Source organism: Hesperophylax consimilis, chromosome 21 (assembly GCF_061612785.1).
Source record: "Hesperophylax consimilis isolate HC1 chromosome 21, BYU_Hcon_1.0, whole genome shotgun sequence".
NCBI classification, from domain to species: domain Eukaryota; kingdom Metazoa; phylum Arthropoda; class Insecta; order Trichoptera; family Limnephilidae; genus Hesperophylax; species Hesperophylax consimilis.
The window spans coordinates 24,036,529-24,048,232 of record NC_142856.1 but is presented as its reverse complement, the minus strand read 5'-3'; the positions used below and the strand labels follow the sequence as shown (position 1 = coordinate 24,048,232).

Here is an 11,704-nt window from a genome sequence, read left to right as displayed (position 1 = left end):
AAAATTTAATATTACAGCGTCATGGCCCCATGTTCAGTATTTGAATCAGTATTTTTTGTAATGGTATCACTCAATTGCCAGGGCTCCTACCAGGGAGCAACTTGACAAATGTAAATTATCTCTCGTAGCGAGGTTGAGGACCGACTGATATTTGGGGCTTATGAAAAAAGATGAGTGGAGATAGTAAGAAGAATGTTTCAAAAAAGCATTCAAAATGAAAAATGCATTGAGAAAAGCATTTAAAATGCAAAATGGTTTTTAGAAAAGCATTTAAAATTCAAAACGGAAAATACCCATTTTGCATTTCCATTTGAAATGGATTTGGTAAGTTTTTAGATGGATTTATTTGAAATAAAGCACATCTCTGGAACTTAGTTAGATATATGGCCTGTAATTTGAATGCATCTTGGATTTCCAGAGTGGAAGATACTCTCAGTATTGCCCTGATCTAAGACCACAATTCTCACAACATATTTGGGGATGCTATAGTCTCACTGGCTCCAGACTGTCGAGACACAAAAAAAAAAGCTGTTTTTCTTCACAAGTGGGTTCACGCACTGCGATTAAACGCAGCGGTTTTGTAATAACTGAAAATGTATCACCATGAAATCGAATTGAGTAAAAACACTAGCCGCAGTGCGTGTTTGTACACGGCTTGGCATTTTCAGCTTTTCCAAAACCGCTAGGTTCAAACTCAGTGCGTGCTAAGCCTTAGGGCTCAATTTCTGAAGGTCATTTCCATACTATGTACTAAGTATAATATAAAAAATAGATTTTTGATTTATGATGTATCATTTGTTTATTTTTAACGCAAGTGTTACGATTCATTATGTACAACCTTTTCAAATTCTAGTTTCATCTAGAAAATACTTGAAATTTTATTTTACGATTAATAAAATAAATAAGATAAAATCGCTTTATGTATATTTATCATACATATGTTTCTGACGATCGTTTTAAAAGATTTTTGAATCCACATACAATTTTTTGATCCTCTTTATTTACAACTTTTTTTACAAAACATATTCTTAGTATTATGTATAACTTGTCTTGATTATGATCCGTATGTTTAGCAAATGTCTGTACAAAATAATATGTGTATAGGTGTAGCTAGCTAAATATTTATTCAATCTGACATCAGTTGTAGGTAAATACTAATATAGTAGGAAAAATGTAATAAGAAATCATTTGATATTGTATTCTTCTCAATTGGCCATGTTAGATTAACTTACACCATAATTATTAGTCATTTTTTGTAATGCCCAGTGAAAGTGTTTCTCCTATACATGTTGCTTGAATCCCCCCATTGTTTTCTTCTCGAAGAGAGATATCCCTATCGAATTATTCCGATAAATTTCAATCAATTATACAGGGTTTTCCAATAAGAGGTGTTATTTTGATATTCAATCGTAAAAGATCAATGGTTTCGTTGCTTGTGTGGCACGTAGCGCCGTCTTGTTGAAATAAAACGTTGTCCAAATCAATACCATCCAATTCCAGCCATAAAAAATCATTAATCATCTCTCGATAGCGCAATCCATTCACCGTAACCGTTGCTCCAGCCTCATTTTCGACAAAGTAAGGTCCAATGACTCCGCCGGACCATAAACCGCACCAAACAGTCACACGTTGAGAATAGAGAGGCTTTTCAACAATAACTCGTGGGTTTTCCGAGCCCCAGATGCGACAATTTTGCTTGTTGACGAGGCCATCGAGGTGAAAATAAGCCTCATCACTCAAGATGATTTGCATTTCATTCACTCAAGTGAATTTTAATAATTTCAATGCGTTGTTGAAGCGTGTATCGTTCCATTTTTATTAATGGCGTAGTTTCTACTTGCCAAATGTAAAAAAATTACAGCTTCAAAAGTAACATCTACCGAAATAGCGGACTATTCAAAATAACACCTCTTATTGGAAAACCCTGTATTATGTGGTCAGTTTGGTATCGCTCAAATTAAACAAATAGAAGCGATTGGTTGATTTAATTTAATATAAAATTTGTTGATTTTGACCTTGATTATTTATTTCAAAGCTGTCAGAATCTGCATACATCAAATAAAAAGTATTTTCTAAAGCAATATTTAGCGCAAGTGATTCTGAACTTATTCTTCATATAGTTCCTTTGTACATGAGGGTTAAAATCACTTAAAAAAAATTCATTGATTTTATGTGGGGGACACCTTTGTCCCATCCAGGTTAACTCTTTAGGTGCGTTTATTATTTTGTTCCTAATAATGAGAAGTGTCAATAATCAATGGAAAAATAAAAAAAAAGTTATTCCAAAAATGAAAAAATACATAATCATGTTTATTATTTTTATGAAATTTTATTATTGAAATAATCCTGTGAAAAATCACGGGCTAGTCTAAATTCTTGAAAAATCAGTTCCAATTTGAAAATGCAAATAAAAATACTTTTTTATTAAAAATATTATCTAAGTAGGTAGGTACTTTATCAGTTGTCTGAATTTTTCACACAATCAGTTCCAATTTTGACAATGACGCTTAAATTCAAAGCAGATTTTAGTTCATTTAACCAGATTTCATGCAGGACAAATTCACATCACAGACAGCCGAAATTAATAAGTGACCAAGTTTGCAAGATTTTTTCTATGGACAGGCCTATATATCGGCACGCCCGTACTCAAGGGGCGTAAAGTGTCATGCATATGTATGGACATACCGCACCTAAAAGGTTAATTAAAGTAATGTTAACTTAATTGGGTTGGATTTCATATTATGTAGAAGTATGTTGGTTTTTATTGTAATTTTCCTATTGTGATAATTATACGGTCAAATGAACTAAGTTAGTTTTGTAATGTTTGAATCAAACGGGTTGGCGGGATTTGACTGCCTGGAACAAGTATAAGCATCACCTGTAGTTATAACCTCTCATCACCATTTATTATTTATATACGTCATTTGATGAAATTTTATGTAACACGAACATCGACAATGTTGACTATGTTGCGACAGAACATGATGTTCTTTCAATAAAAATTGTTCAATAATATTGAACAGCTGACATAATCATCACACAGTACATAATTCAGTGCATCAAAAATTATATAGTAATTTTTGTTGCATGAAACAAAATCATAAATTTTTTGTAAAGTTAGAATATTTCATCTCTATTCACACCATGAACATTCTAATTGAGGTGGCGTGACCGTCTTCCTTTCTGTGATTTGTCAATAAATGAATCTGTCAGTATACAGGCAACTCACATTGTAATATCACTATTCAGTCGTTGAAAATAAAATCTTACGAATTACTAGTCTTTTTTACGATGGCACGCAAATTGCTGGCTGCGTACAAAAACTTTACTACAAATCCCAAATCGAGTAAACAAAAGTTTGGAATTGTTTCCAAAATCGAATATTTTGTTACACTATTTAGTTAACCTAATCACCTCACTCATTTTTAGCGTTGCTACGCCAGGCGGTTTGTTTAAAAACGAACATTCAGATCCTGCACAGAAAAGTCCCACAGTGGATTGCGCTGCAAATTTGCCTTACATTAGCAAACGTTACATTTCTGCACATGGTCCGATTATTTCAATGTGAGGTTTTCGGCGGTCTACGTACAACTGATATTGTAGTTTATTCAAAGCATTCTTAAACCTTCCTGATGCCAAATATATGGTCACATAGTTTGCCTTCAGCTCGTCAAAATGATACCCAGCTTTCTTGCTAGAACTTGCTTGTTTAACCGTTGAACAGTTGAACAGCTGAAGATGATATTTTTACAATATAAATTTTTCTCAACACACTAACAGCTGACATAATCATCAGTTAGAATGTTGCATCATTACATATTTACAGTATTATTTACCTAAAAAGCTGATTAAATTGCATGTAATATAGGCAATGACTTTGCGGTGATGTTTTCCCATAAATAATTTTTTTGGCGACATATTATAACTTACATAATCATTGTCTACATAAATATTTATAAATTTTCATGTACCTATACTATCCTATAAATACAGGGTTTTCCAATAAGAGGTGTTATTTTGATATTCAATCGTAAAAGATCAATGGTTTCGTTGCTTGTGTGGCACGTAGCGCCGTCTTGTTGAAAGTAAACGTTGTCCAGATCAATACCATCCAATTCCGGCCATAAAAAATCATTAATCATCTCTCGATAGCGCAATCCATTCACCGTAACTGTTGCTCCAGCCTCATTTTCGAAAAAGTAAGGTCCAATCACTCCGCCGGACCATAAAGCGCACCAAACAGTCACACATTGAGGATAGAGAGGCTTTTCAACAATAACTCTTGCGTTTTCCGAGCTCCACATGCGACAATTTTGCTTGTTGACGAAGCCACCGAGGTGGAAATGGGCCCCATCACTCAAGATGATTTGCATTTGATTCACCCAAGTGAATTTTAATAATTTAAATGCTTTGTTGAAGCGTGTATCGTTCCATTTTTAATAATGGCGTAGTTTCTACTTGTCAAATGTCAAAAAATGACACCTCTTATTGGAAAACCCTGTATATATATTTTTTTCATAATATTATTTTATCAATGTCCTTCCATAACGTTGAGGTGATGTTCTTCCAATGAAAACAGTTTTCAACATACAAATAACTGACATAATCATCATGTACATAGTTAAAACTTTTCACCATTATTTATTATCAAGGTTAAACACAACGTACGTTACAATCTACGCACTCATACGTAGTGTTAATTTAATTATTTTATTAAAACACAGGTTTTGCAAGTTTACTTTAAAACATTAAGGACGGGTTGTTTCAGAGAATTTTAACAATTCTTCAAATTTTAAGGTTAATTATCAAAGTTCTGTTATTTTTTTTAGTTCTGTCAAGCGACTAGCCTGTAACGATATTGTAACAGAAGTTGAATAGAACCCGAAAATGAACGTTGAAATTTGATGAATCGTTCAAATTCTCCGAAACAACCCATCCTCAGACAAATTATTTGTTTGCGCCCATACGTTTGTTCCAGTAAATATTTTTTATTTAAAAAAAACGGTTTTCGCAAGTGTCACTGGCATTTTATTTTTTTTGCAACCACAACGACCCTTTTAAGCTTCGCATTCACTACTACATTAGCCACTCTCGCTAGAAATCATTAGACTCTCTATTGTAAAGTCAGTTATGGACAGACGTTGAGTCGCAGCATTCCTATCCAACAGATGTTTATAATATAATTTATTTAAATAAATAATTAACTTACCAAGCTTCCTGTTTCATTGGGTTTCGCTGTTGGTATCATAAATTATTTCAGTCTTTCGAAAAATTCCCACATTCAAATACATATAACTCTCACCTGCACTTTGTCCACGTTTATTTTTTTTCCTTAATTTATTTAATTGCATCCTCAAATTATGTACTTATCTCTGTATTGTAAAGACTGTCAAATTTCAAATTATTGAAGACTGTCTTTGTGGACAGAATTCAATGATTTCCAAAGCTATGCAAGTCCTTCTGCATGTTAAATTATGTTTTTAATACGGACTTGATTTTGATCTAGCAAGTCTAGCTAACGCGGGAGACATTGCGACCGCACTCTGAGACCCGTGCTGTCGGAATGCAGCGAATAACGTGATACTGACATCGGTTTCTCGGCACTCTACCTCTAGAGTGTACAGCGGTATAACCCGGTGTATACACAGTGTCAAGTGTCCAGTCGTAGTGTATGCGAACCATTAGTAAGAGTTAATATAAAGAGGAACAATTGGGCTGTGAAATATGAACTAACAATAGTAGACATTTTCAACGCAAACATTTTATCTTCATTATCATAATAATGGTAACACACTATGTATTTATATACATGTATAATGTCTAAATTCACTCACCCATATTCACAAATTTTTTGCACAAAGCATATTTTTTTTGTGCATTTAATTGCAACAATGTTTTGAGATTGTAGTGCGGCTCCTACATGTCTTGCCATAGTTTCATGACCAATCATTATGGGTCCAATTCCTTGTTACAACAACTGCTCTTCCTATTTGTGTTCAAGCAACAATCTCACTCAATTTACTGAGTACACAATAATACCTCTGCGTTTTGGTCTGATTAAATCCCCGTACTTTGAAGACACTCAATATATAATCTTTTTTCTTGTTGCAAAGGTCATATGTATATTTTATACAAATTGAACCAAGTAAAACAACAATAGTGTTACCTGGTAGTGTTTAAAATTCATTATTCGTCGTATTCAATCATCTTCTCCGACCGAGCCCTTATCACATCCAACACGGTTGTCTCCTGAAATGAAATTTCATGTTGTTTATAAATGTATCACATTAATTTATTAGAGCACGCAGAAGACAGAACTTTAGAAAAACAGACTTTTGGAAAATACCGAAGATATAAGCTGTCGATACATATTTGTGGCCGACTGAAAAACTTGTGACACCACGGTACATGCGCGGCAGTACTGCAGCACTGCCATTCGATGACATGATATCACAATGACGTCGAGATATCGGAAATCTGATTTTTCTATCGTTATTAACTTTTTAAATATATGTTTTATCGTTTTCATGAAAATATAACAAATTCTTGGTAATTTAATAGCATCAAATCCATTTTGGTCAGTTTTGATGCAGAGGTTTGACCATTTCAACTAGTATTCTTTAGGTAAGGGCACCCACCCACGTATGCAATGTACTCAACGCATTAAGATATCTGTACAACTATCCATACTTTTTATATGAAAATAGATGCTTCAGAAACACTTGTCACACGCAACGCTGATCGGAGTGAGACGTGTGAAACAAAAATGGCGTGTGTAGAAGGCCTTCCAACGAGTTGATTTAATGGTTAAGTTTGTTTGTTTTGGTCTGGCATTAATTGACATTTGTTTCTCGTTTTGTTGTTAAAGTGAGACAAACAATAGATCTAGTAAGACATTATGAAGTGATTTATAACATAAAATGCATTGAATATCACAATACTGCGATTCAAATTTGTGTAGGTCAAGTGTGCACATTGGCCTGCGAACGTAGTAATGTACACCTAGCGTGCGTGGGCTCTGTGTGAGCATTACATTTATCCTCCTTCTATTCTGGTGAAGGTGCCCGAACCTGTGGGGTGGTACTCTGTGGGGCTTCTGCCTTTTCAAAACACTCAAATTATGTTGGAATTGTTTTCTACCTAATTTAGTGCCCTTTAAACAAGTGTTCGTACAATTTTTCCGTCTTTTCGAATCATTACTGTGTTGTGTATATTCACACATCATCACGCCAACACAAATTAAACAGTATCATATCGTTTTGAAGAACTAATGCTAGTAATGATAAATTATAATGAATAATATTCTCACTGTGAATAAAGTTAGTTTAACCCACAATCCTCAGAACCAATAATTCTCTACCATCCCTCTCTATTAGGTACTAATAATTCACTTTGTACTTCTATGTAAATAGTTAAATGTGAATACGTAATTGCTATCAATATCTGATGTTTGATAAACTAGATTACCCTTGTCGAGATTTTAATATTAAGTATTTTTGCAAAATGCATCTATGTGGAACAATAATCATTATGTATTTGTGTATGTACGTGTCTGTAGGTAGGTCTACTCAGGGGATATTTCACCATACTCTCGATAGCTTACCCATAGGATAACGCGTAATAATAAAATAATAAATAAACAATTAAATTCACACAAAAAATCTGGCTAACTTATCCAATATAATATAGCGATTATTCATACGTTCCAGTACCAAATAGTAAACTCCAACTTTATAAATATATCCAATACATTGTCCCGTAGACAAGCTAACGAGATAATGGTGAAATATCGCCTCATTCTATTTATTTTATTCTAAGGGATTACCGTTTAATCCGTACGCCATTTCTAATAAATTCTACTAGCAATTTATTTTTTAATTATTTTTTTTTTGTATTAGTGAATATACAACTCCTGTATCAGGGTAATTTATTTTGAATAAATATTTTATTTATGTATTTTTTTGTAAACGTAGAATTTAGGAATTTTGTATCGATTGTGTAAAGTGCGGTTTGTTTATTGGAATAGTTTGAAATGAATTAAATTTGTGTTCAAAATGTTTGTATAAAAAAATATCGACCAAATGAAGTCAGTTTGGTCAGGTACATACTCCGATGTTATTTTGAATAATGAAATTATATAAAAGTGCATGCGCCCGCGTGGATGTTTATTACATTATTAAATTATATCCAATTCGATCACCACCTTCTTATTTCACTCCCACCCCTCCCCCTGTAAAGTGGTAAAAACCTTGGCTCAGCAATTGTCAGTAAAAACTTTGTATTAATCTTTTAGGCCGCTGCTACAAATGACTGGTTTGTCCAGAATTTTTAAGAAAATATAGGCTTGATAAGGAAAGAATGCTGGGTGGCCATATCTTTCGACGCATTTGCTTCAATTAGTACCTGCTCTCAGTATTGCCCCGGTGAGAGAGAGAGAAGACAATTCAGCACCTAAATGGCTCTGAAGCCATTTGTACACTTGTTATGATGCAGGGCTAGACTCCTTTTGTTTTAATATTTTATTCATTAATTTATTCTGCATCATCACATTTATCCTCGCCGATTCTCTAACCTAGTTAGGAACTGGGCGATTGTCGCGGGTATTGGTTTTGGTAAAATTTCGAATCATAATTTAAAATTTAAAATCTGTACCGGGCGGAAACAGAAAAAAAACAAAAACACTTCCTTGCCTGCAAAAAAACCACAGAGTGGGCCTGATCTCTCGGCAGACGACAGTCACAGTTTTCCGGAGTGAAATTGTTTGGGCATGGTTTCCCTTTAATCGGAGTGGCGAAGTCTAGTTTTATAGAGTCGTATAAATGGAGTAAAATACGAGGTTCCATAGTGGAATTGGTTCCGTGGCTCGTTCGAATATTGTAATCACGCGGCATCATGAATCGCAAACGGAGTCAGACGTGTGATCTGCTTGAATCCGACCCATCTTTATGGGATGAAGAAGCCAGTGGCTTAAAATATTGTGCCAGGTTCCCGGAAACCTAAGGATAGTATTCTTTCTCGCGGTTTGGCACTACGCCGACCGCATTTTCACCAGGGCCGTAGGGAGGCCTATTTTTCCTTACATAAAGGGAATCCTCGCCAGGATACACGGAAGCGACCGCGGGCACCAGATTCCTCTTCCTCAGTCGCCAGATTACCAGTTTCCTGCCACGGACAGTCGCCAGGAGGCGGAACTGACTCTTCCTCTTGCTCCGTCTGGAGCCCCCTGGAGCTCAGCCTGATGAGGTGCTGCTCCAGCTCGAGTAGGATGTTACTTAATTAGCTTGATAGATAAAGCGTGGTCGGAACCTTGGGGGTAAGCTTATATCTAACTTTTATTATATTGTTTTCGTTATAACTCACACGGTAGAGTGTATAGACTTATATTGTATTCGAAATAATATACATTAATGTTACTCTAAACCTTCTTTCCTTGACTCTAAATTACACATTGTAACCTGACACATTTCTGGTTTCGAACCCAACCCCCTGAGAACCCTGGGATCACAAACATTCTTGTGGGTATCTAACCCTCAAGAATTGGCGCTTCCAGTACTGGATAAAGTTTGTGATTCCACATTCATTATTATAACCTAAAATGTCTGGTGAGTATTGTAGGCTGCACGTAGCAAGTAACCATAGCAACTACTAAACGTAGCACACTGAGATACTTACAAGAGACTCGAGTTATGTACGCGTATGTTTGTAAGTAGCATTCGCATCTACTACTCGTTTGATAGAAATGACGTCTGAATATAATTTTAATGTTAAATTTGTTCTGGATGTATAAAATATCACGTTACTGGAATTTGTTTTAAATGATTAACGGAGAAGATGTGGATTTTGGTTGGAAAGAAAATTTAATTAGACATCATTCTCATTTCTCATGTAGTTCCTTGGCGGCGACGATTGCTCTACAATTAACATTTATGTAGTTGTATGGTTGAATCCAAAATCTTCTTTTAGATCATTTTTTATGGATATAAAGAACAATATTATTGACTTTGTCACTAGAGTCACTTGACATCGTATTAATTGCACAGCTGCACTTGAAAATATAATTGTTATATCTGCCTTTACTCAAGCAGTCGGGTGTTGGGAACTCTTTAAAACAGTAAAAGGTTCTTTATATAAATTTGTTTATTTACGTTACAATAACCTGTCTGACTAGCTAGAACTGATCGTTACCCGAGGGTAGGTAAAACTCTGCTCCCCAGGAGCTTGCTCTCTGATAATATAATCTCGCAAGTACCTGTTACACTACAGCGACATCTGACGGATTCTGGGGTAAGCTTTAAGACTACCGCCATCTACCTTATTACCATACATCACAATAATCAAGTTCAGCATTATTTGGGTAGCGCCATGTACGGAAACCAGCTTTAACGAGTAGCGTATCGGTAAGCTACTTGTGGTTGTGTCACAATACAATCACGTAGCTTATACAGGGGGCCTAAGGGTGTCCGGAAAAACCAAGAAAACCTAGAAAGAAAAGAGGATTTTATATCTGTTTTCTTTAACCATTCTGCTTTCGCTTTATTTAATAACCAGATCTGAATAGCTAGGTTTTTTCAGCTTCTTGAAATTCCCCAAGAGGTTGCCATTGTGTCATTTGTTCCAGACAGTGTGACTAAATTTTACTATTATTTGGGTACTCAAGACAGGCAGGAGACCCAAAACAATGTTTGCATCACCACTTTATGTAGTAGAGAGAGGTCGTATGTGACATCATCATTTTATTATTTTTGTATTAGGCAATTCACCCTAAAGAGAGTGCTATGTCCCGTTAAAGTTAAGGGAGATGGTTATAATTTTATCATCATAAATAACCATATAAATAACCATATATAAGACCATTGTAAGAACTGTATTGGCATATGGATGTGAGGCGCTGACACTGACGGTAAAGATGGCTGAAATGCTGGATACTTTTGAAAGAAAGGTGCTGAGACGAATATGTGGACCCGTGAAAGAGGGCGAACAGTGGCGTATCCGGCACAATATAGAATTGTACGATATATATAAGGCCCCTAGCATATCTGCACACATGAGACTCCTCAGGCTGAGATGGGCTGGGCATGTACAGAGAATGCCGGATACACGCGTCCCAAAAAGAATTCTGACTGGTCACCCAGGTGGAAAGAGAAAAGTGGGAAGACCCAGACTGAGGTGGGAAGATGAGGTAAGAGGGGATGCAGCACAGCTTCTCCAGGTGACAAACTGGAAGTCAGCCGCTGAGGACAGGAGGAGATGGAGGCGACTGTTGCAGGAGGCCAAAGCTCGATATGGGCTGTAGCGCCATCGAAGAAGAAAAATTTTATCATCATTTTTAATATCTTTTATTTTCATACACAACACGTGAGAAGAAAGAGGACAGTCGTCGATGACATACGTACAACCTCTCTCTGTGACTACTTTATTACGTCTTTATCACCTAGAACATGCTCTGGACTCTGGATTATTGCTAGGATAAACCAGTTTTTTCTGAATTTTTGTAATTCTGTCTTTGTGTATACATTGTCTCAAAGATCAATTATTATCTCAAATCCACCGAAATCAATAAAAAACCTTGGCCTTTTCCAACTATCAAAAAATTTATGACACTGGGCTAGTCAACCAATCAAGGGATTAATGGCCATTAATTTGAGCGACGATTATATTAACCCATAGTTGAGAAATTGATTAGCAATCGCCGTTATTTCTTCAA

The 11,704-nt window shown here is 35.5% G+C and overlaps 1 long non-coding RNA gene across 1 annotated transcript; it reads right to left on the bottom strand.

Annotated features, from left to right (window-relative positions):
* Positions 1-5,741: 5,741 nt before the first annotated feature.
* On the bottom strand, positions 5,742-8,185 carry LOC149413766 (uncharacterized). The gene is made up of 2 exons (XR_016304224.1): positions 6,691-8,185; positions 5,742-6,249 (listed from the first exon to the last, which is right to left on the bottom strand). It is a non-coding gene; the product is annotated as an uncharacterized LOC149413766 (long non-coding RNA).
* Positions 8,186-11,704: the final 3,519 nt, after the last annotated feature.